The sequence below is a fragment of the Equus asinus genome, chromosome 16 (genome assembly GCF_041296235.1).
Source record: "Equus asinus isolate D_3611 breed Donkey chromosome 16, EquAss-T2T_v2, whole genome shotgun sequence".
In the NCBI taxonomy this organism is placed as follows: domain Eukaryota; kingdom Metazoa; phylum Chordata; class Mammalia; order Perissodactyla; family Equidae; genus Equus; species Equus asinus.
Window position 1 is genome coordinate 1,277,076 of NC_091805.1, and position 25,364 is coordinate 1,302,439.

Here is a 25,364-nt window from a genome sequence, read left to right on the forward strand (position 1 = left end):
TCATCATTTATTTTAAATCCACCATTTCCAGCAGAGCAGCAGTTTCATACTCACTCAATTTATGAAATGAGCTTCTGTACAAGATTTTATCTGAAGACAGGGTGCTGCTGCTTAAAATGACATATATATTTGAGTTAGATAGTTCCCAAGAAATGAAATGTTATCTCCACGAACTTAAAAATCTGCCCCCAGGAAAGGACACAAACTCTGTCCTCCAAAGGTAAGCTGGGGGCGGCGGAGGGAGTCTTCTTGTAGAATGGCCAGATGTTTCCAACGTGCTGCGTGACACTTGACTCGAATGTTGCCAGAGCTGAACTGCAAAAACTAAGGGTAGGGGGAGGCAGGAGAGAAGGGGAAAAGTCAAACACGTGCGCATGAGTGTGAGCAGGGACTGCGGAAGATTCGTATTCTGAAGACAAGGAGGCTGCAGGAACTCAAGCAGGGTCCTTCTTAAGAGGATTTTCTGAATAAAATGAGCTTTTCCTCGCTACTTGTGCCTTTATCTCCGGGGGGCGGGGGGGAGGCGAGCAAAACCGAGCATCTCTCTTTCCACCCAGCTTGTCATCACTCCCCTTGCACCCCCCAGCTCTGACTATTGGGGAGAGAATAACTTGAGTTTGGCAGAAAATGCAAAAACAGCTCATTTCCCCCAGACTTTGAGAAACAGCAATTAAAACCATCCCAAACACCTTGAAAATTAATTAATTCTTTTCCAGTGAGGCTGATAGCCTTGCGAAGGCAATTAACTCATCTTGTTAATATACATTGGAACATTTACTCATTATTTCTCCATATCTACCTGTCTTATCTATCTTTATTTAGACTTTTACAAAGTAGTTACTAAATTGCATGCACCAGTAAATACGTTAACTTGGTGCAATTTCATGGAGATTTATGCACCTGCAATGTCGAATATATTAAGTTCCCATAAAAGCTCGGCATTTGGGGTAAGTTCTTTCCAAAGACCCTATGGGGTACATTCTCAATGTGGAGAGCGATATGCAGGAATCACATTCGTTGGGCTTAAATTATTAAAATTCTAAGCAGTCATTACAGATTGGGTCAGGTATTATAAAACTTACAGTCCATCAATTTACTTTCAATGTGAATTTTAGCCTGTGCCTTGCCATGAGAACCATGAGAATGGAAAGCATGTAACATCTCACTCGCAGCTGACACAGAAGGGAAGTGACTCTGAAATATGGACCCTCTCGGCCTCTGGGGGAGATTTATGTGGCGAGGACCACTCTCCTCCAAGGGAGGCTGCAGGTGAGTGGCAGGTCTGCATTATAAATGCCTGGGTAACTATAAAAACATAAATGGTATCAGGTTATTGATTTTTTTCTTTCTGGAACCCACAAATTAGAAAAGTCACTGCTAAAACTCACTGGTCTATCCACAAATTTTAATTAAGGCATAAATAAATCATTTCGGTTGCTGCACTTGCATATAAACAAAGGGGGAGATGGCATCCGTACAAACACTTGTCAGCATCTGGTGACTAATGGCTCACAGTGAAAGTACCGTCTGAAGCAACGAGATGGAAAGCAGATCCTCGAGCTCACCCACGTCACGTGCAGACCATCTGAAGCGATTATGGCAGAGGCATCGAAACTGCAGATCAGGTTTTGCGGGTGGGTGGGGGACGAGGATAATATTGTTAAGTAGAGCAGTGCTATTTTTTTAATTAAATAAAGTGAAGCCCTGTAATGAGATATTACAGCTGCTGCACTTTCGTCACATGATGCAGAAACGGGTACCCCACCCCGTACAGCAAACACTCACCATATGCTGCGAGGATTCCAAACGTGGGTTTTACTCCCAAATAAACACAGAGCAAGGACTAATATAAACAGGTCTTTAGGAAACAGGGGTTTCAGGGGGTGTTCTGGGCATTCCTAGATCCCGTTACATCAAAGAGAAGAAACCGAGATCTTGAATATTAAAGGAATTCCCAGATTTCCAGTGTCAGCACCTGGTGTCTATGTTGTCTGGGCTCCAGCTTTGGGGGAGCGCGTGGATGTCCCCCTACAGGCATTGTGGGAGCACCCCTCACTTCCTCCCTGGACACGGGATGAGGCAGAGGCAATGAGGCCCTAGGCCCGGCTCTTGCTATGAGGAGGGGCTGTGGCTGATTGACCTGTGGCAACACACCGTACTCCAAGGTTCTGCGTGTGGGGGAAGGTGGCCCTTCTGTGGTGGTCCCTGCAGCTGCACTGGAAGCTCGGAGAGAGCAGGAAGTGTGCTGTCTACGCTAACACCTTATTTGTCAAATGTCAGTAAAATGAGGAAAACCTTTTTTCTTCATTCATTCAATTAGCAAACGCATAGTCTCCATCTTCAGGAAGGATTCAAGTTGAGAAAAAAAAAGATTCAGTACAAAGTGGTAAATACTTTAATGGCAGCATCCCAAGGGTATAGGGGAGCCCAGAGGAAGGAGAGCTTAACTTTGGAAGAAAAGACCTGGGGCCAAGGAAAGGTTCATAAAGACGGTGATGCTCAGGCTGAATCTTGTCATATGAACGTGCATTTGCCAAGTGAGACGATAGAATAAAACTTCCAAACCGCTGGAGCTTAACCTTTTGTGTGCTGAAATTTTTTCTTTACCAATTGCTAAAAGAAGGAAAATGTTATTTAAAACAAAAAACTAGACCAAAGGCACAGAGAAGCCAGGTCATCCCACTTTAAATCCTAGCTCAACCACTTCCCGCTCTGGGAAGTAGGCAAGTTAGTCAGGCTCTCTGTGCCTCAGCGGCCCCGTCTATAAGGTGTGGGTAGCTGTGGTACATACCTCATGTGTTACTTCAGGAAGGAAACGAGAGTTAAAGCCTGCAGGGATCTTAGAAGAGCGCCTAGCATATAAAAAGCACTGTAACCACACACACACACATGCAGACACACTTCCGCACACACGTTCTCATAGACACCATAGATTATGATGATCATTATACTTACATAATGGCAACTGTTTATCGAGCATTGATTATGTGCCAGTTCCCAAGCTAGGCACTAAAAATAGGGGGAAAACAGAAAAACAGAGTCTCTGCCCTTAAGGAGCCCACAGTTTTAACTCACACCCAATGTTACTGACCTCTGACTCTGTCTTCAAACCTGAACGCTCCACTTAGTCACAAACGCCACCTCCTTATGGGGGAGAACCTTCAGACTCAACACGCACATCATCATACACATCGTCTTTCTCCCTAAACTGTTCTTTTTTCTTTATTCTCTGCCCTAGTCAGCGGCATCACCACCTAGCCAGTTGTCCAAGCGCAGAACCTGGAAATCGTCCCTGACTCTTCTCTCCGCCTCGCCCCCAATTCCAGTCACCAAGCCTTTCCAATTTCATCTCTAGTTTCAGACCTCCTCCTCTGCACTCTGACACTGGCTCCCTGCATGCTGGCCTTCTCAATGACCGTCTCAGCCCCTGAACCAGCCTCCAGTTCAAACCACTGGGCACCCAGCTCCCACAGGGAACTTCCCAACATGGGCTCTGGCCATGGCCTGCTCACACTCCTTAAGTGGATCCTCGTTGCTTGCAGTGTGCACAGCATGACATCCACGAACCTCCGTGGTCCAGCTGAGTCATGCATCATTACATCAATGGTGCTGAGCGCCTCAAGCCTCATCGTGAACTGCTCTCTGCCCCGTATTTTATCCTCCCTCAGGATGGAGCCACTTTTGTCCCCCCAAACTTACCTCCTTCCTCCAACCACCCATATTCCACCCTCTGGGAAGGCTTCCCAGAGCCCTCTGGCTAGTGTCCCCCTTTGTGCTTCCACACCCTCCCAGGCATGACTCCACTGCACACTCACGTTGCATTGTGGGCGATCCTTAATCCTCTGACTCTGTGTCTCTCACTCCTCTGCACAGCACGCCTGGTACAGCCGTCTGGAGTAGGCACATTATCAGTGTTTGTTGAAAGAACACAGCGCTTCATCCCCTCAGGTGACTTTTCTGCCAGATGCACTATTATTTTATGTGCCATGGAGGAAGAAAGAACGCTGCCAATTAAACTGATGCTGCATATCCTTGTCACATCTATCATATGACACATCCCAGCACAGAGATGTTACAATGGGAAAGACAGGCATCTTCAAACCCATGAACTATGATAAGGAAAGTTGTCTTTATGACTTTATCGGAATAGTGCAGGGACGAAGGCGTGGCCTCGAGAGTCAGACCCAAATCCCGTCTCCACCATTTATTAGGTGTGGGAACCTGAGCAAGTCCCATGGCCCTTTGTGCCTTGGTGCTCTCATTTATAAAATGGGGTTACAGTGGTCCCACTTCTGCTCCATCCTGCCACAACACTCGTGCTGTATGGAGTTCATTGATCTCCCTGCCTTCCAAGGATACCGGGCCTGGGCCCTACGTGAAAGAATGTGTCTGGCTTGGGGCCAAAGATGGCCACTTTGGCCCTGACTCTAAGGCACAAGTTACAAAGAATATGTCCTGCGTCATGTTCCTTGTCTGGGCTGGCCACCCCAACGGGCACCTGATGGGACTTTAGAAACATCCCATCCGTGGGAATAAAAAAGATAAAAACACTCCATCCATGGGAACAAGAAGAAATAACTCAGAGTATCTAAATGTCTGAAACCCTGAGTCAGAACCTAGAGAAACCTTAGGATAAAAGGGAGTCATAGGCATAGAATAATTGGGAGTCTCACTGAGGAAAGGACGCTTTGCCTTAGACCAGGACAATGGGCATTCCCGCCCACTGTACAAACTATGGGGACTTCCCGGCTGACTGTGGTGTGGATGTCGTAAGTACTGATTTGTTGTTTGCTTCCCTGCTTGTTCTGTTCCCCTTTATCAATAAACTCTGATTGCTTAAACAACCAAGTAGCCTTGGCGGTGCCTGTCATTCCTGGCCCTTTGTGGCCGCGGACAACATGTGCGTTATGGACTCTGAGTGCTGACGTCCTAGAATGGCCTGTGTGTGACTTGGGACATGTTTACTAGTCTGCCCAGTGTCACCTCCTCCGGCAAGCCAACCCTCACCCCAGCCCAGTATCTGCTCCATCGACATGGCTCTGAGGGGACCGATGACATTTGTTTCAGCCCCAAGGAGGTGCGGGTGTGGTAGGGAGGGGAGGGCACGGCGGGCCGTCCCAGATAGCGGGCTGACTCTCTGTCAGAGCATGCCACGCTGCTTGGCCATAGTGACCTGTTCAGGAGAAGAGACAACCCGAGGATTTCGGTGAGGGCGAAGAAGCTGGCGTGCAGAAGGCAGGGGTGGCGCCTGGCCCACGGTGGGCCCAGAATGGCTCTCAGTTATCCTCGCTGTCACTGCCGTGAGTGAGCTGTAGCTACCACAATCCACGAGGCGTGTGCCAACCTCCCAAACACACCCACGGGTTTGCTGTTCAACGAGAAACCTGCTGGAATGCAAGCTTCCTGAGGACAGAGACCTCGACTGATTGTTTGCCGACATCCCCTGGGGGCCCAGAACAGAGGCTGGCACACGGAGGTGCTCAGAAGTCTGTGGGACGTGGGAACGCGCAGGTTCTCCAGAGCATCCTCACTGTCCACATGTGAGACGTCATCCAGCTCATTGCAGGTGCCCGCCTCTAACGGTCCCCCACCGCCACTCGCTCGCTCTTTGCTTCTTTAACTTCTAGTCTGCTTTGACGTTAGCGCCGTGGAGTGGACTGCAACTCCCAGTGACACTGTGTCCCTGCCCCATCCTTTGGGCCACCCTCTCACCTTCCTGTGCCGCTGCTGTTCTCAGGGTTTACGTGACCCATCTTTTCAGAAGTGAGTGGCCAGGTCCTTCTTCCGAGTCTGTCTTAGTCTGGAAGCTCCCTGACACCTGTCCACCATGAGTGACCCTGCTGGGACTTGAAATCCCGGTGACATAGCTTTCACACCACAGCAACATGCAGCCGCCACAGGACGACAATCGACAGACAATTGGTGTGGTGCCCCGATGGGGTCAGGAACCCAGGTCGTGGCAGTGAGAGCGCAAGATCTTCACCACGAGACCACCAGGGCTGGCTTCTAGTCGGCGGTTAGCTGAAAAGTAAAAATAGCCATACACGTTAGAATGGTTTTTCAGCCTGAGTGGTGCCCCCCATGCCTGTCCATTTCCCTGTCCCCCTCTTCCCTGTCCATTTCCCTGTGCATCCTCGTCCCTGTCCCTACTCTCCTGGGCACAACCTCTCCCTGCAGGAACCCGGGGTTTCTCTCGGAGCTTGTTCCCATGTTTGAATTGACAGAATCTTGCGCCTCCAGAGACCGTGCCACCCCAGGCTCCTCTCTGTTTTGCTCCTGGGGGCTCGGCACTGACAGCTCGCTAGCCTGGAGACATTCCAGGGAAGGTCTGGGTGCGTTGGCAGTCCTGTTTTGCTTTGGCTTCTCTCCTGACTTGTTTCTGTTACCATCACCCACTCCTGCTTGATTGCAAACTTCAAACTGAGGTGGCTGATGCCATCACGGCCTGAGGGACCTCCAAGATAAGCTCCTCTCCCTCATCACGAGGAAGCACCACGTGGAGGGGAGAAGGAGTTTCCAGCCCTGTAGACCTTGTTCCAGACCTGACACCATTGGTAGGAAGAAACATGGGCTTGTCTCACTGTCCATGGGGAGAATGGAACCGGCCCATTGCTTCAGAGCGTGAAGCCCAGGGAGACCCCAAGGACAGTGTCCAATGGCAAAACCCCAGTAAAACCTCAATCCAAAGGGGCTGGCCAGAGAGGTGACCACAGGGCACAAAGCACTGGGCCTGAAAACCCAGACACTATGTAGATGTTTGCCCTCCGAGGGTGGATGTGTGTGGTCTGCAGGGCTCTGTCGCAGCTCAGGGGTTCCTTTTTGCCCATATTCGGTGAGGCGCTGTTGTGTGGACATCCCTCTCTGGTCAATCCTGAGAGGGTGCAGCCTTGGGCATTCACACAGCTTCCAGATGCCTGGGGGACAGTGTGACTGCATCTTTAAACCTGGCCTCCAGGAGCCGCCACTGGGTCAGGGTCACTTGTTCTGTCAGTGTTGGTCACAGGTTGTGTCTAAGCCCCTTGTGCCAGTGTGGCTTCTGCCCTGGTGACAGCTCTGTGCACAGCACGACCGACACTTTCTGGTGGTCCCCACCCTGCTCTGATTGTTCCTGAGTGGGCACAGGCCAGCAGGCGTGGGCGTCCTTCCTGACTCAGAAGTGACCGTGACCCCAGGAGGGCTCTTCTAGCTGCCCCTCCTCTGGTTTCTCTCCACTAAGCTTCTCCTCTGCCACTTTTCTTGTACGATGAAACTACCAGCCGCCTCTTGCTTGCTCTCCACCAAGATCTCCATGGATTTCAATGGTGGCTTCAGTTCTCTACACCGTTCCAAGTGAGTTCTTCCATCCTTGTGGCCGGCCCTCACCCCGGGCAGAGCCCAGCTTTACCACAGTGACCCCTGCCCTAGTCGTGTGCACTGGGGGGCGGGCGAGGTGGCAGCCCCTCGTCTTCTTGGCTTTCCCCTCCTGGCATGGAACTTCCACCCTACAAGCATGTTGGGATGGGGGCAATGGGGCGCCAGTGTCTGCAGCCTCTGTGCCTAGAATAGAGCTTCCATCCTGAGCTAGAGCTGGCTGAGGAGGAGCAGCCCCATCCTTTCGGCCATGCCTGCCTAGAACAGAGCTTCTGCAACGTGGGGCTGGGAAGATGAGAAATGGCAGTCTGTCCCTCCGCACACGAATCCGTAGCTCCAAACCAGGGCTGGAGGGAGAGGGAGCCCCCCATCTTCCTGGCCGCGGTGCTGGAGTAGAGCCTCTGCAATGTGGAGCTGTGGGAAGGCCAGGGCTGGGTTCTGGCTCAGATGCCACAGACCGTCGCCATTCTTACCAAGATTTAGGATCATTCTCCATTTGCTGTGTACCCTTAGGACAATTTTCATAGACTGCAGATGATTGTTGTCTATGATTTCCACTGGTGAGATTGTTTTTCTGGGGAGAGGGTCTACCCAGCTTCTTACTCCTCCATTCTGAAAGCTTTGAATCCGCACAAACCATTATTCGGTTAAAGAAAATCTCTATTCATTCCTTGAGAAACCTTTGTAGGGCCAGACGATGATTCTGTTGCTGGTTGGCCTCTCTTGCTCCCTCGCTGTCTTGGGGCTGTGTGTGTTTGGAGCTCACGGATCCAGCAGGATGGAGTGAGGCCAATGGAAGAGGATTCCTGCTGGTCTTTGAGAATGTCTGCAGCCCTGGCACTGAGTGGGACGAAAGTTCTTGCTTTTGTTCAGGTCATTCCTCCTGATCTCCCAACTTGACTGACATCACATTTTCAAAACTATGTGTTTTTCTGAAGTGCTCATTTCCTCTTGCCTCGACTCAGCAAATCACTCTGGATTTTCTGTTATTTGTGTCTGATATCAACATTATTCTGCTGCCCTTTTTGAGTGCCTGCCATGCATCGGGCTTTTATATATGCAATCTCGTTAATCCCAGCATCAACCCCATGGGCAAAGGGTTCTGGTCCATTTTGCAGGTGAGAACCCTGAGTCAGAAGGTGAATGAGTTTCCTAAAGTTATGGCAAGTGAGTGGTGGAGCCCTGAGCACAGAACTGCCTGACTCCCCAGCTGGCTCTCCTCCCTCCAGGCGACCGTACCCTGAGGTTGTTCTCTCTACTTCACAGAGAGGAGAACTCCAGCAAGTTGAAGAAAAATCACTTTCAATGCCTTGAGTCACCTCCAGCATCACATGCTTGGAAGCCTGCTGTTTCTCCCAAAGCAAATATGTGATCTGACCTCTTGGTGCTTGCTGCACTTTGGCACATGAAATGACTAATGAACCTCAGGAGTGAGAGGGAGTGACCATGTTGCACCACCCCAAACCCCCAAATGACCCCAATTAAGGCAATGATCTGGCTAGTTTACAAAAACTTGGCCCACAAAATGGTAAATGTAACTCAACCACAACCAACCTGGCTCTTGTTAGCTGTGTCGTAACAAGAATTTGTATGAGCATCATTATGAAACACTTATTTAGGACAAGAATTGTGCTGAGCTCAGAATTGTCTCCTACAAGATAAAAACCAGTTAGGAATGGCGAAGCACATGTACCTGCACCTCCACTTTTTAAAAGGTGGTTTGAAATGAACATCTGCGAAACCCTGCGTCCCGAGAACCTTCAGTCCTTCAATGGAATTTGAGCGGTTCAGCTGGATCTCACTGGTTGGTTCCTTTAATCTAATCTCATACCTTTCCCACCAAGCTGCAGAATCAATAAAACAAGGAGGGGTAAAACTCAAAGAATGAGTGGAAACCTCTGAGGAAAATGTGGTTTCTTTCCTTCCGTGGCAGGAAGAAAAGTTGACATTTCAGTAAATTGTATTAGACTATAAACTTATTAGGTGTTAGCTTGTCCCCTAAGCTCCATAAAACACCTGGAATAGTTATTATTTACCTATCAGGAGGTCTTCAAGTATTAGTTGATTCTTGCAGCACAAATCTTCCCTTAATTGCCATCCTGATGGAACCAGGTTAAGTCACTTTAAGAGTTTGCCCCCAAATCTGCTCTGTTACCAGCCTCACCTGCCACATGGCTTCCTCAGACCTTCTTTTTTTGCATCTCTCTGGGAGTGCCAAGGTGGCGTTGGAAATTTGATAATTTGAGCTGCTTTCCGATCATCTCTCCTGGACTGTCCTTAGGCTGCTGTTTCTCTTGTCTGGAGTGTGCTGTTTTCTGCTTGTCCATGTGGATGCCCTCAGGGTTGCATTGGGAGGGCCCAACAATGCTAATCCTTTCCTTTGCCACCCAGACCCAGGGAGCCCTGAACCACTGCAGGGTCCCCAGGTGGGGTCCGTGTCCTGTGCCACTTGTGCGTGGAGACATCAAGTATACAGCCCTTGGGACACTTACTCTCAGAAGGAGTAGGGAGGAGTTCCGCTGACTGTGCCCTTTATTCATCCCCAAGTCGCCAATCAGTGAAGTTTTCCAGCTGTCCTGGAAGGGAGAGAGTAAAGAGCCCTAGAGAGGCGAGAGAGTTACTCCCACTGAGCTCGTCCCACAAAGAGGAAACATGGGTGGGTGTGGAGGAGAAGCACCTGCCCTCTGAAGCCCTGCAGGGCGCTGCTGACCAGCCCTCGGCCTCTGAGCCGCTGGGGTTCCCGCGTCTGGATCTCCGGTACTCACCCCTGTCTCCAGCCCCTCTTCACACAGATACACACATGCATGTGTCTTTTCTAAGGTAGCGGGCCACGGCCAAACCAGGGTGGGAGGAGGGCTAGAGTTATAATTCTAGCTATTTTTTTTTTTTCAGTTTGTAACCAGTTTATTGACTGGTCTAAACTGAGTAGAGTCCAAACATGAAAAATACTATTTCTTCCAGTGACTGCCCCAAAAAAGCTCTGTTGAACCTCACTCCCTCTGCCCTAAATAACATTTTATTTAGCACTTTATGCTCATTTTCAGATACAAAAAAATGAAATGTAATACAATTGATCCAGCTTTAAGCTTCAAATTCATACCCAACCTCATCATCTCCCTCCTGACTCAGGAGACCTGCTGTCCACCGTGGAAGGGAGTGTGCTCTTCTCTCGCACTTTCCTCCCTCCCCTTTCTTCTCTAGCGTTTTTTGGTCTTAAAGAAGGATGGGGAAGAGGGAAGCAAAATTCTTCCACAAGTGGTGCTGTTTGGTCCTTACTCGCTTGGCAGTCAAGGCCCATGTGGGCAGAAGTCTAAATGCTGAGTGTCCTGTGGGCTCAACATGAAGCCTTAATGGGATCCTGCATGGCCCCCCACTGCCCAGGGCCTGCTACGGGAGAGGCACTCCAGCAGGATTTCTTATAATCCCCCACCGCACCCTGGGTTCCCCTTCCCATTGGTAAATCCCACAACACTTTTCTGGAGGGGATACTTGGAAAATAGTTAAGACTTTACCAAACATAGCAGGAGTTTGTTTCATTCTCATGGACCACAATGAGCTAGGCAAGCTCTCCAGCCTGGGTGGGCAGCTCTGCGCCAGAGGATCAAGCGGGAATCCAGGTTTCCTCACCTATCTCTGCATTTCAGCCTGCAGGAAGGGTAGAGAGGGGGTCGGAGCACGCAGCTCTGTCTTTAGAGTAGTGACAGAGAAGCTTCTATGCGTCCCTTCTACTTCCATTCCATTGGCCTGAACTTAGTCACAAGGGAGGGTGGGAAAATGTCATCTTTAGCTGGATAACCATGTGACCACCTGAAAACCTGGAGGGGTTTTCATTACTAAAAGGAAGAGAATGAATATTGGGGCAGAGTTTAGCACCTCTGCCTCAGGCATAGATGACACGTCCTCACATTGGGCTTCAAACCTCTTTGCCCCCAGGCCCTGTTGCCAAGTGTGAACCACAGTACCAGACTTCTTCCTCATTTCCTCTAGACGCCCGACGACCCTCCCTGCAATGTCTTCCTGCTCCTGCTCTACCATGCATCAAACATCTGTGGATACCAGAACCCCAGTTGTAAACAAGCTTGCATGTCCTTTGTTACTGTGACACATGCAGTTCAAATCACTGTGATAAGTGCACAGAGTCACCCTAGGACCCTCTGGGAACACACAGCAGAGATGCCACACTTAACCCACGCGGAGAGGGCAGAGTTGGAGAAGGCTGCCTGGAGGACAGTGGCACGTGGGAAGAGTTCTGAAGAGGGATGACTCGGTCAGTGCAAAGGCATCATGAGCAAGAAGACGAGCACGCGCGAGAAGAAGAGAAGAAGGAGCTGGCACGTTCGCAGAACAGCGAGCGGGACACTATTGCTGGAGCGTCCAGTTTGGGTAGGAATGGGGATGCTTTTACAAGATGAGGATACCAAGGTAGGCAAGAAGCAAGCGATGAAGGCCCTTCTAGCCTTGAGCTTTATCTGGAGGGCAAATGGGATTTAATGGAGAACTTGAAGGAGGGGAGTGACCCAAATCAACCTGCATTTGAAAAAGACAACCCTGACAGCTGGGCGAAGGACACACTGCAGCAGGCAAGACCGGGCGCTGCCACGACAGCTGGGAGGCACGTGGAGAAACCTACGGGAAAACACCAAGGGCCTGAAGTACCGTAATGACAGGTCTGCCTCCAGAGCTCAAGTCTTTCCACAATGATGGCGGTTTTCTTCTCTAGTGTCTGTCTGCTCACTGGCTCGTTCCATAAAGGATTGGGGATGACTTTCACGAATTCATTAGGTTCTGCACTGAATATGAATCCCAGTCCACAAATTCAGTCATGCAGGAAATATTCTATTTCTTCGTTTGCTATAAATCAAACAATTCTAACCCAAGCCTGTTACTGCTGGGCACGCAGGTTGGCCACTGCTCCCACCTGGGGTCCTGCTTCCGTCTGCTCTCTAAACCCAGAGAACCAAGGAGACTGGGAATCTCTGAGTCAATCTGGGAGAAACGCCCCCCTTTCCACATTTCCTCAGAAGCGCTTTCTCTTCATGCAGGACACATGGGTCAACCTCCTTAAAGACTTCAGACTTTTCTAAACAAATCCAGAAAGGGAAGTCAACCATAATGTTACCACCTGGAAGCAAAAAGGCACAGAACCTGCAAGCTACGTTCATGGAAGGAGAAAGAGAAGAAAGCTCATGAATTAACATGTCGAAAGTGGTCCTGTCACGATGCCACATCATTATTCCAAATATAAAGAATTCATGGTGAAGGGAAAACGAAGTGAGACTAGTGGGAGAGTTCATGCCTTGAAAATTGAAAATCCTTCCCAGAGTTAGAAGCACGACTTCGGCTCTGAGCTCTCCAGTGACCAAAGCGAAAATGGACACACACACTGATACAACAAGCGTTCGCAGTGTCCACTAAAGAACACACCTGTTTTTCAGGAGCAACACAGTTTTTGAGAGGAAAGTTTCCTCGCTGGATTCTTGCAAAGGGGACACGCATGATGCAGGCCACCCCGTGGTCAACACCATCCCAGCAATATTGAGTCTTGTCAGGTTGTTTCTTATAACAATATAGACACCAGAGATTAAAAAAAAGCCAACTCAGAAAGAGTCCCTGCCCTCATTGTGCGCTGGTCCGGTCAGAAACATGGATGAACAGACAGTTGCCGCATGTCACTGACGTCTATGGTGGAGGTCAGCAAGCACTTGGTCAGGTTCCTGGAAGAAAAAAGGACAGAGGGGGCCCAGCACCCAGAGACCATGGGACTGGAACGAGGATGGGAAACATTCAGGCCAAAATAAGTGGAAAAAAGCAATCTCATATTCAAAACAAAAGTCTGCAAAATACTTAGAGGAAGAACACCAAGTTATTATTAGCCGTTATTGCCGGGTGGTCACATGGTGGGTGATTTTTATATTTTGCCTTCAGCTTATATACATTTTCAGATTTTTATGAGGAGAAAGTTATTAATATTTAGAGACTCGTTTTAGTTGTAACAGAAGACCCAGATAAAAGTAGTTTTCGGTTTTTCTCACGCATGGAGTGATCTAGAATGAAACAATGTGAGGTCTGGGATTTGCTTCAAAATAACCTGGGGCAGAGGAAGAAGGGCAGGGGCATGAGTGAGTCGAGACTGGCCCTGATGGGTAATTTTTTTTAAAGGTTTTTTAATTTTTAATTTTTCCTTCTCCCCCAAATCCCCCAGTACATAGTTGTATCTTTTAGTTGTGGGTCCTTCTAGTTGTGGCATGTGGGATGCCGCCTCAACGTGGCCTGATGAGTGGTGCTAGGTCCACGCCCAGGATTCGAACCCGGTGAAACACTGGGCCACAGAAATGGAGCACACAAACTCAATGCCTGGGCCACCCTGCTGGCCCCTGGATAATTATTTAAACTGGGTGACTGATGTGTGCGTGGGATTCATTATCCTACTCTCTACTTTAGTATATCCTTTAAGTTTTCTATAATAAAACGCTGAAAAAACAAAGAAGGAGAGTGACTTTGACACTTCAACCCTCTCTGCTTCAGTTTGCTCAACCGTAAAATGGAAATAACAAGAACATCCACTGCATATGACAGTTGTGAGGACCGAATAAGTTAATGTACATAAAACGCTCATGACAGTGCCTGGCACTGAAGTCGTAAAGTTGTTCTTATGATTGCTTAAGCCGGGACACGATGACCTCTTCCACATCCCAGGTTCCTTCCATCTTTCTGCTCTGCTGTCTCATGAGCACCCTCCGCTCTCATGGTCATATTGTTGAAGCTCTCCCAGGCATCGCCTCCTTCCGTAGCCCCATCCAGAAGCAGAAAAGAGGTGAGTCTCTGTCTTTTCTGTGTCCTCTTTTAAGACTCAGGAAACTTTCCAAGAAATCGCCTAACAGCTTCCCTTTACTTCTCATTGGCCAGGACTGCAGCACATGACCGTGCTGAAACCAGTCACTTCCCAGGGGCGTGGATCTGCCAGGCTGGCTGTGGACGAGTCAAAGCCCACGCCCTGCAGCTCGGTGAGGCCCCTGAGCACACAGCGCACAAACGCCAGAAGGGAGACGGTTATGGTTCGGCTAGCAAAGAAGAAAGTGGCTCGTGGACAGTCAACTGAGTGACCTCTCACAGCGTGGTGGAAAACAGCGTGTGATTGTGTGTGACTGGTGCATAAGAGGACGTAGGGAACAGGAAAGGGATGGTAGGACAGGTGGACTGGGCACCAGGCAGAGGACACTGCGTTTTCTCCTGTAGGCAGTGGGGAGCCTGGAAGACTGGGGCACAGACGCTAAGGAACGCATAATAAGAGAAAATATAACTAATTTCATTTTCACTTAGAATTTTCCTGAAGACGGTATGTGATCCTATACAAATGATGTGCATATCATACGCAAATGTACTTACTGCTCCCTCAAATATTTTACACAACTGGATGTGGTCCTTGCAAAAAAAAAATCTTGGTGGAAATAATTGACTCAGCAATAATATCCCTAAGTGGGGAAGCAATCTAGCCTGGGATTCAGCATTAACATCTTACCTTCGTTTCCTACTAACTAAGACCTTTTTTTAGCTTCCGTACTAAGTTCCTTTATGATTTGCTTCTGATGAGCTGATAAATATCCACAGCCCACACCACAGTGTCTACCCTCAGTGCTGAGTATAATTATCGCTGTGTGAAAATGGATTCCCCGTGAATCTTTGGTAGAAGGCAGAGCCTTCTAAGGAATTATTTAATTACAAATGAGAAATGCCTTATTTGTTTCATTTAGGAAGACCATGATGCACAGAGGCTGATGACAACTTTTCAGAATAAGATGCTGCGAGTTTTGCTTACGGAGGGTCTGCACACGTGATGAAATGCACATGGAGCAGGCAGGAGAAATTAGGCAGCGTGCTTGTCACCTATGAGACTTGCTAGTATTTCCGGACAAGAAACCTTGATTGCAGCCAGATCTTAGCTGAAAACAAGACGATTGTTACTTTTGTTTCCACAAAAGTCAAGCAGCTCCTTGCCCTCCATTGGCAGAAACGGTGTAAAATAAGAAAGGTGCCAACTCCCCCTGTATCTGGTATGTTCAAGGCTGGGGATATTCTCCTTGATGCATACAGCCTTGCATACAGTAGACACATACTCAAATTTGTCGAGGAATCGGGTGGTACCAAACCTGGTTAAGCCAAATCCCAAGATCATCGTATTTCTCACGTGGATCACTAATTGTATCCTTCTTGTCATTCGCTTGTCTGTTCAGCACATTTTTGTCCAAAGCCTCTATGTAGCAGTGACTATTCTAGGCACTGGGTACACAGCACTGAATCGAACAGGGAAAATCTCTTTGCCCTTCGAGTCTACATTCTAATGGAGAATGACGTAAACAAGATAAACAAGCGACGTATAGAGTGTGCAGATAGTGAAAGGTCCTGAAGAGAGAAATGAAGCCAGTAAGTGGGATAGGAAGCGGGAGGTGGTGGGGAGCCTGGCTCTCTTTCACAGCGTGGCTGGGAAGGTCTCAGATGATGACTGAGGTCGCTACTGCTGTTCCAGGACTGTTCATCTGTATTTCTGGTTCTTCTTCTGGGCACATGGTAGGGTTGTATTTCCTTGCTACGTTGGAATCGGGGAAGCCCAGTGACTTGCTTTGGCTGATGAACTGTGAGTCGAGGTGAAGTATGCTGCTTTGGCATGGAAGCTTTAAGGGCTGGTATATGATCCTTCATGCTCTTTCTCTCCTTCTGCCACAGCAATGGTCCAAGAGTGGCTGCTCTGTTAGCTTGGAACCTGGAGTGAGGACAACATGGAGCAGAGCCCACCACCCCCAGATGGGCAGGGATCATGACTTGTTTCAAGCTACTGAGGTTTGGAGGTTGCTTGCTGCTGCAGCATAACCTAGCCCATCCTGTCTGATGCGGTGACCACTGACTGAAGACCTAAAGGAAGCAGAGGCGTGAGAAGCATGGACATCCAGGGAGGAGCACCCCTAGTAACAGCACAAAGGCCTCAAAGGGGGCATATACCTGGCATTTTAGAGTCCAGTGAATGAGGAGGACTGCAGTAGAAGATTCAATCTGAGACAAGAAGGACTCCGAGATCATGTAAGGCTTTGTGGACCCTTGTGAGGACTTTGGCTTTTTCTCTAAGTGAGATGCGCATCATTAGAAGAGGGGTAACACGATCTGATTTCAATGGGTTTAAACATTTTATTTGGTCATTGGGAATAAACTGAGGTGGGGGCAAGATAAGAGCAGAGGGAACAGCAAGGAAGCTGTTGTTGAAAGTCCAGGTGAGAGGAGGCTGCTTGAATCACCGTAGTAGCAGTGGAGGTGGCGAGAAAGGGTTGGATTCTGGACATATTTTTTATATAGAGCTGATAGGATTTGCTGATGGATCAGAGATGGGTTGGAAGAAAAAGAATGGACTCAAGGATGACTTCAAGGGTTTTGCCCTAAGTAAATGGAAGGCTAGAGCTGCTATTTCCTGAGATGGAGAAGACTGGTAAATTTGTTGGGGAAAGCACATTTTGGACAGTGCGAAGTTAGGGATGCCTATTAGACTTCCAAGTGGAGTTGTCAGGTAGACAGGTCCATGATGGAGACATAAATCTTGGAGCCATTGGTGTATAGATGGCATCTGAGATCATGAGACTCTGTGATAGCACCAAGGGGACAGTGTAGAGAGAAAGGTGTAGTGATCTAAGGATGGAGCTTCTTAACTGAATGCTAAGAGAGCAGGGAGAAGAGAAGAAAAAGCACAGTAGGCTGAGAAGGAACTGCCAATGGGGTAGCAGAAAAAACAAAACAAGACAATATGTTGAAGAAAGAGTATTAAATTCTGCAACTAGGTCAAGTAAGATGAGGCCCGAGAACTGACCACGGGCTTTAGAAAATCATTCGTAACCCTGACAAGAACAGTTTCCCTGGAGCAGTGTGCCAACAGCCTGACTGCACTGTGCTCAAGAGATAATGAGAGGAAAGAAATGGAGACAACTCATTTAAGGAGTTTTGTTGTAAAGGGAAGTAAAGAAAGGGAGCTTTACTGGGCAAGAAATGGAGACGAGAAGATTGGAAAACACATGGGAGAATTAATAGTGATTCTGTAGGAAAATGGGAAAGATCTATTAGAGAGGAAAACTTTTATAATTCTGTACAGAGAGGAGAGATTGCTGGAGCAGTGCCCTCCAATAGACACGAGACGAGATCCAGCGCACATACAGAGGGTTGGCCTTCGCTAAGGGTTCCTCCAGGAGAAATGGGCATGGACGCAGGGAGGCGGTTGCATATGGAGATGGGAGTATGTGGAAGTTGTGATCTGAGTGCTGGTATTTTATTAGTGACGTTAGAAGCAAGCCTGTGGGCTCAGAGTAAGGGTGACAATTTGAGGAGAGATGAAAAACAATGAAATAGTTGTTGAGAACGGTGAGAAAGTGAGTGGACTAGGAAAACACACTATGATTGCCAGGCAGCATTCAAGTGAGTGAACAAGAATTTAAAGGGGACCAACGAGCATGGCGGTGTGTTTTGCTCGGGCCACGCACAGCTGTGTGGGAGCAGGCATGGAGCAGGTGGAGAGATGGGTTTACACAGCAGAACGATGAGGAAAGAAAAGCACAAGACAATCGAGGGTTTATGCAAGAGCATGATGATATCGAAACAGGCGATGGAATTTACGCTGGCCAACCAGGGAAGTGAGGAAACGAGCAGGGTAAGTTATTAAGAAAATGCGTTAGGATCATGGTTGTAAAAACAGTGGTAGTGGCCGTGGCTAACTGGGTGCCTGCAATGGCCCATCACTGGGGTAGGTGCTGTGCACTCATCAATGCAGGTACCAAGTCCAAATTACAGATCGCTAATAGACTGACCTCACATATTGTGACCACAAGCGAAGCCATGAGAGATACATGAAATGCAATCAGCTATCGTCTCAATACCCAAATACAATGCACATATTCAATATTAATAACCAGTGTTATGTGACTCTAGGAACATGGAAGAAGACAGGAGGTGCGTACAGATCTTAAGGTTTTGCCAAGGAAATACAAAACCTAACCAAGAGACTGCCTCAGGCAGGAGTTACAGCTTCCTGGCGTGAACTCACAGAAATGTGTATAACCTGGCTCCAGGGACAGGGTGACACAAACAGCAGCCTCTTGGAATTGATCTGCGACTATAAATATCATTCACACCTCCAAGTAGAGACAACAACAAGAACCAGTCAGCCGCCAGCTGAAATCTCTCGTCTTTAGCAACCTCAGAAGGAAACTCAGAAAGCCAGCCCACGAATCACACGGGAAGACGCAACCCCTTCCTTGGTGAGGTGCGAGGGACTCACTCCAGGTGGCTGAAGCTCCACGTCTCTAGCTTGAAATAACCTCGGTGACTTTCAGTGAGATTTGTATAGACTAAGACAGAATTGTTTAATATTAATATTTCAGGCTAAGGAATCTATGCAAGTGTTACATGTTTCTGATGCTGACATGAATTTGGCCATGGGACAGAGTGACAGTCTTGTAACCCCAATTTAAATTGTGTAATTGAATACCGGATTAAATGTATGATTTCAACTTGAGGTCTCACTAAGCTTATCTAAGGGAACTATAGTTTCCCATATTTGTAAGCATAATTTATTAGACTTATAAGTTTTTTTTCTGAATACTAAGGAAATTTTATTTGTTGTCATACAATTGAAATCCTTAAGAAAGGAATCAAATACATTAAACGTCTAAATGCACTTTGAAACATGTGAAGCTGTTCGATTACCCAATTTGTGAATGAAACCAAACATTAGTCATAGGCCCCCCTCAAAAGAGAGTGTTAAAATTTGCTAGACTTATAAATGGATCAATAAGATTTGAAGGCAAACTTAAAAGCTTAAGGAAGGGGCTGGCCCCATGGCCAAGCGGTTAACTTCACATGCGCTGCTTCAGCGGCCTAGGGTTTCGCTGGTTTGGATCCCGAGCATGGACAAGGCACCGCTCATCAGGCCATGCTGAGGCAGCATCCCACATGCCACAACTAGAAGGATCCACAACTAAAAATGTATAACTATGTACAAGTATGTACTGGGGGCTTTGGGGAGAAGGGGAAAAAAAAAAGATTGGCAACAGATGTTAGCTCAGGGCCAATCTTTACAAAAAAAGCTTAAGGAAGATCAACTCTTCAATTTGTCACTTTAATAAAAGAACATAATTTTAAAAACCAAACTAAGCCTCTGAATAAACTTCCTGTGTACTAAAACTGCCCTTGAGGATACCCAAAAACTCTTGTCGCGTAGATGAGGACACTGAGGCAGTTGCTGAGTGGCAGAGCTGGGCTTATTTATTTATTTATTTTTTGGTGAGGAAGATTGGCCCTGAGCTAACATCTGCTGCCAATCCTCCTCTTTTTGCTGAGGAAGATTGGCCCTGAGCTAACATCTGTGCCCATCTTCCTCTACTTTATATGTGTGACACCTGCCACAGTATGGCTTGATGAGTGGTGTGTAGATGTGCACCTGGGGTCCGAACCCATGAACCCCAGGTCACTGACATGGAGCGTGTGAACTTAACCGCTATACCACCATGTCGGCCCCCAGAGCTGGCAGTTGATCCTAGGAGTGCCAGCCGCAAAAAACCTGTGCTTTTCTCATCATTCTTCATTGCCTTCCCCTGACAAACAATTAGACAACAGTAACATACAATTTACATAACAACTTGAAAAGAAGAGCTCATTCTTTCTCCCGTGGCCTGCAACGCTCCAGGGTTATAATTATATCGTTACCCCACAGCGCAGGCCGAGACGTACTAGGTGCGTAACGATTGGGCTGAATTAGTGTGACTTTAATTATAACATCCCCTGGAAATGGCTTTGCTTACTAAATCCCTAACGTTGGTGTGTGTATACATACTTTGCCAGTTTCTCATAAAAGTAGCGTATACATAGAGAGAAGAAATCCAATAACCTATGGCTGATTATTTAAACTACAAGTATGTTTGTTTTATAGATAAACTGGAGTTTCCTGTCCTCAAGCTTTTTGCTTAGATTAGTTCTGTGCGTCCTTAGGAAGAGGGGTTGCGTGGAGGGTGTTCCCTTAAAGCGTTCTAATGAACAACAAAACCCAAATCTCCCACAGACAAGACAGGATTATCCTCACCAGCAGCCAGCACTACCGAAGCCACGGTTAGGGCCCTGCTCTGAAGAGCCAGCGAATTCCTGCAGACCTGTGTTACACCGCTCCATCTCCAGCCTCTTGAGCAGTGCCTGCCTCCTGTTGCCTCTGCATTTCTGTTAACAAGGGGGAAGGTCAGTGATGGTTGTTGGGGGACACAGTTGACGGCCTTCCCACTGGCCATCGAGCCCTTCCTCTGAGCTGGAGGTCCCCAGCACTGCTCGGGTGTCAGGCAGGAGCCCAGGAAGGGCTGTGACTGTCCCTGACTTCCTTGCCAGTGGAGGGTGTGGAGGCGGACGTGTGACCTTGTCCTAGCCAATGAGACATAGAGTGAGACAGCTGCAGGGGACAGGAGGCTCCTGGAAATTTCCTCCTCATGTGAGAGGGAGTGCAGGAGCAGAAGCCCTTCTGGCTGCGCCCTCCCTCATGATGAGACACTGCCCCCTAAACACGTGATCCCTGGACGGTCAGGGCCATCTCGGAGCTGTGCACAGTCAGTGTCCACTCACATCAGACTTGCCTAGGGGAGGTCAAAACTCACTCGTGTCTCACCACAACTGGTTCTGGGCTGTGGAACTGGATGAAGGATCAGGAGCTTTGGGGGACCCTCAGAATCGGATCCTGACTGGGCTGAACGAAGATCCTTTGCTGACCAGTGAACAGTGAGGCTGGTTCTGACAAATCCTCGACAGCCCAGCAGACTTACTCTGCTCTGTCCAGAGGACCAGTGTTCAGTTCTTTGTCAGCCTCTCCACCATGAACCACTCCGTCTCATTCAGCACTTACAAACCCCTGACTTCTCCCCCTCGAGAAACTTCTCAGTGAATTTCTTCATGGATACACGTCTCCTTGACTACTGATTTAGTAAACTCGTATTTAAAAAATAGTAACCTGGTGTCTTTGTTCTACTTGCTCACATGACAACAAGGAAGCACAGGGCTGGCTCTCCAGCTCCCCCATCATGATGTTGCTGAGCCAACCCTGGAGCCACCACTGCCAGGCTTCTCGCTAAGTGAACCTTAAATATCCTATTTTGTGCCAGCGATCAACAGCCTGTAGCTTGCAGGCCGATTAATAAACTTTATTGGAATACAACCACGCTCACTGTTCATGTATTGTCTATGGCTGTTTCATGCTACACCTGCAGAGCTGAGCAATTGCAACAGGGGCAGCCTGGCCCGCAAAGCCTAAAATGGTCACTATTTGGCCCTTGACAGGAAAAGTTTGCTGACCTCAGTTTTAAGCACTGTTAGTTGGATTTTCTGTTACAGCATATTGAAAGCACGTTGAAATGATACAGCTATGTTTCAGCTACCTCTTCCACTTCCTGGATTCTCCCAGTACACTCCCAATAAGATCATGGGCATCCCCCCATATACCACCTGGTGGATCACAGACTGAATCCAATACCTACTTCATCTAAACCTCGTACAACTGACCTTGCTGCGGTCCAGTCATTCCAGCCCTTCTTCAGGTCTGTGGCTGAGCCTGGCTCTGACTCAATAGGAATAGCACACATGTAGTCTGGAACATTCTTATACCTCTTCCCTTCCCCTTGGCTAGCTTCTGTTCATCTTTTATAGCTTAGCTCAAACACCAATCCCTCAAGAAAAGATCCTCTGACCTACCCTATAGCTCATGTCCTGATTTTATGGTCTCATGGGACCCCAAATTTCTCTATCATAGCACTTATCAAAATTATGATAAGGCATGAGTTATTAGTTTTTATTAGTAATTAGTTTTTATTCCTCCCTCTCCTCTTTAGAAGAAAAGCTCCCTAAGTGCAGGGCTGTCTGTCTTCCTTAAGCTCTTTATCCTTGGTGCCTAGAACAGGACGTCACGGAACACACACAATTGGTGTGTAACAAATGAATGAGGAATAAGAGATTGGAACAATAGTACCCACCATATTTTGAAAATTGTGAAATCCCATGTCCTTTCCTGGACTACATTCATTTTTCAGAAATAATAAAAGTCACTCAATTGTGTTAGGCTGGCGTGTCTTATATGAGTCTGAAGTGTCCTGAAAAGTATGTCAAGAGCTGGCACCTCGGCCACCCAACCCAGCCAGCACGCTCCTCATTTTTCTAAGATGACACATTGGTCACCTAATCCGTTCACGGGGGGTCCGCATTTATGGATATCAACCTCTGCTCACACACAGAGGTGGTTCTGCCCTGCTGCTATGTGCCCTAACAGGCACCCTCTGCTTTGTCATCTGGAAAATGAGGACATGGCACATGGATTAGGGACTTCTCCCACTGTCAAGAGGCTACTAAGCTTCTGCCTAAGCTTGGACACCATCACAGAAATAAGGAAGAAAAGGGGAAATGACTTGAGAAGGAAGATGCAGTCCTGATGGTCCTACTAATGGAATCCACAGAACGTTCACCTGGATAGTAGTAAACCTACAGATGGAATTACCTTTCTTTCTTTCTTTTAGACACTGTTTCTTTTCCAACCACTTTACTTCCGTTTTCTGTTCAAGAGCCTGGAGAAGAGAAGCTTAAGACCCCTCAGTATTGTTTCCGCCCATTCGTGGCCTGTACAGTGGGGGCTGCAGACCAGTCTCCGGTGGCAGCTGGGGGCTCCAGTCTTCCGCAGGGAACAGCTGAACAGGCGCAGAGGGCACCTGCGCCTCCAGACCAGTCTGTGACCTCAGGTTGAGGACGGTAAATTCGGGAGCTGGAGCAGCCCCCTCACCCTGAAATCCTCCTTGGTCACAGCCTTGTCCGCAGGGGCTGCTCTTCCTTTTCCATCTCCTCAGGATCTCTGTAGAAGTAGGGATGAGGCATGACCCTGCTCGGAGCTCACAGGGGATGATGCCACGTGTGTGCAGAGCTTCCCGGGCCAGCGCCCACCATGTTAGACCCGCTGAGTGACCCCCCTCGGCGCTCACAAGGGATGCTCCCACACGAGTGCAGAGCTTCCCAGGCCACTGCCCACCATGTTAGACCTGCTGAGTGAGCTCCCTCGGTGTTACACGCAGTGGCAATGTCCACATGGCACGAAGGAGGGTCACACAGAGTGGTGGTGGGCAGGTCAACATAGGACACCTATGTGAGAGGCTGCTGGCCAGCCCTGGGGTCAGTAACCAGCAGCCAATGTGGCTCCTGGAAGGTTGCCTGGACCTGACTAGTGAAGGTTCTGGGAGTGAAGTGGCCAGCAAGAGGAGTGGCTCCAGTGGTAACAGTAAGCTTCAGGACAGCCCTCTGGCCAGTATTCCTGGAGGATAGGACACTAACATCAGCTGAGTTTTCAATGGTGACAATGGCTCAAGCCACCAGGAGAAGGTTCTCGCAGGTCCTCTTGAGACTGATGATGTAGATGGCATCACTTCTCCTTTTGTGGATGTGCTGTTGCATTTGGAAGTCAAGGTTGGTGCCACCCAAGTGGGCTCCTGCTGCAAGGAATTTGAGGACGTCCTCCCCCTTCATCTGTAGGACATCCAGGAGCCCAGACATTGTGAAAGCTTCCCTTTAAGTTACGATGAGAACCCAGAACACTGCCATATGGACTCATCTCTGAGTGAGTGCAGAAAGGGTGCATCATCTTTCATGGGCAAGTCTAAAGATTTCTCCCCTCCATCATAAGGAATGGGATCTTGAGAGCAAAATGGATCCACAAGGAAAATGTCACTTTCAGTTATAGTGGCAAGTTCCACTGCGTTTAAAGCAAAGCTTCAATCTCACTGCCAATTTCAACCTTCTGCTCCCCCAGCATCGCCCAGTTTGCAACCCTCAACATAGACCTGAGTCACGGTCAGGAACCTTTAGTGGAGAGTGGGCGCTGCGTGTCTGGGTCGGCTCTCCAAAATTGGGGTGGAAAGGAGGAGGAAGAAGAGAGCGACGTCCTTCCTTAGCTGCTGTGGCTGCTGTTTTAGGTGTCCCTGGGCTAACACGGCCTGTCTCCCAGGAAGCTTCCACATCTGAGTCTTTCATGAGTTGGATGTGTGAGTTACCTGGAGGCACCTGGAGGCCCACATACTGTGTGGCTCTCTGACATCAGTGTGAGTGACACCCACTCCAGCTGATGTCTTGCCATCCTCCGCTCCCAGTGTCTGCAGTTACCCTACAACCGTTCTCACTGGGTGACCTTCAAGGAGCTTTAAATCCAGTACTTTCCAAAATATCCCCTTGGCCCTGGAGAACTCAGGCCCCACTTGCTCGCTGAGTGGTGGAGCGAGACGGCTCCTCTGCTGCACTTTCTCTTTGCCCGGCTGTTGCAAACTGCTCCTCTGGCCTCCCACCCTCAGGTGCTCCGATGGGAAGTGAGCACTACTCCTTGAGTTCACATGGGCCCCCAACCTCTAGGGAAGGGAGCACGTGTCAAGCTGCCAAGAACCTTCTCAGTTTACTCTGCCGGGGAGGCAGCACCCCCACGGGCCTGGGAGTGTCTGGAACCCAGCGGCGTCCAGCAAGCAATGAGAAGCCAGGCTCCCCTCTTGTAGGCAGCCCCAATCTCTTGGAATTGTTCTCTTAGAGCTTCTCTCATTTGGCCTGAGAGGTGGCTAACTCGTGGGGAACAGAGGAGAGAGGGCACAAGAGTCCCTATTCAACCAACAACTCATTGGTACGAAGTTCCTGTTTAAGTAAACGGAGTCTGAGAGTCCTACCTTTTCTGACGTGGGTTGACTGGGGTGGTGGGTGTTGCAAGACTATCTTGGCCTGCCTTTCAACAGCCTCTGCAGAGGGATACCTGGCATCTGCGAAGGTGAGGGTTCTTTTAACCTTGCAGCTGTGGTCTGGAGTCCGAAACAAGAAGAGTCTCATTTATCATCCTGCTAAATAAACTTAAATATGTGTACCTATATTTTACCAAATGGGATTGTATTATTTGACAACCTGCTTTTTCTTCCTTAAAGTAAAGTGGCCCATTGCACTAAATGTGCTTT

The 25,364-nt window shown here is 48.5% G+C and overlaps 1 long non-coding RNA gene across 3 annotated transcripts; it reads right to left on the bottom strand.

Annotated features, from left to right (window-relative positions):
* On the bottom strand, positions 1-25,244 carry LOC139040366 (uncharacterized). Of its 3 annotated transcripts, XR_011494767.1 has the most exons (4): positions 20,456-20,679; positions 10,863-10,995; positions 9,843-9,926; positions 1-6,021 (listed from the first exon to the last, which is right to left on the bottom strand). It is a non-coding gene; the product is annotated as an uncharacterized lncRNA (long non-coding RNA). The 3 variants fall into 3 exon arrangements; XR_011494766.1 differs by having other exon boundaries at positions 9,044-10,995; positions 20,456-25,244; XR_011494765.1 differs by having other exon boundaries at positions 9,843-10,995.
* Between the last annotated feature and the right edge of the window lie 120 nt (positions 25,245-25,364).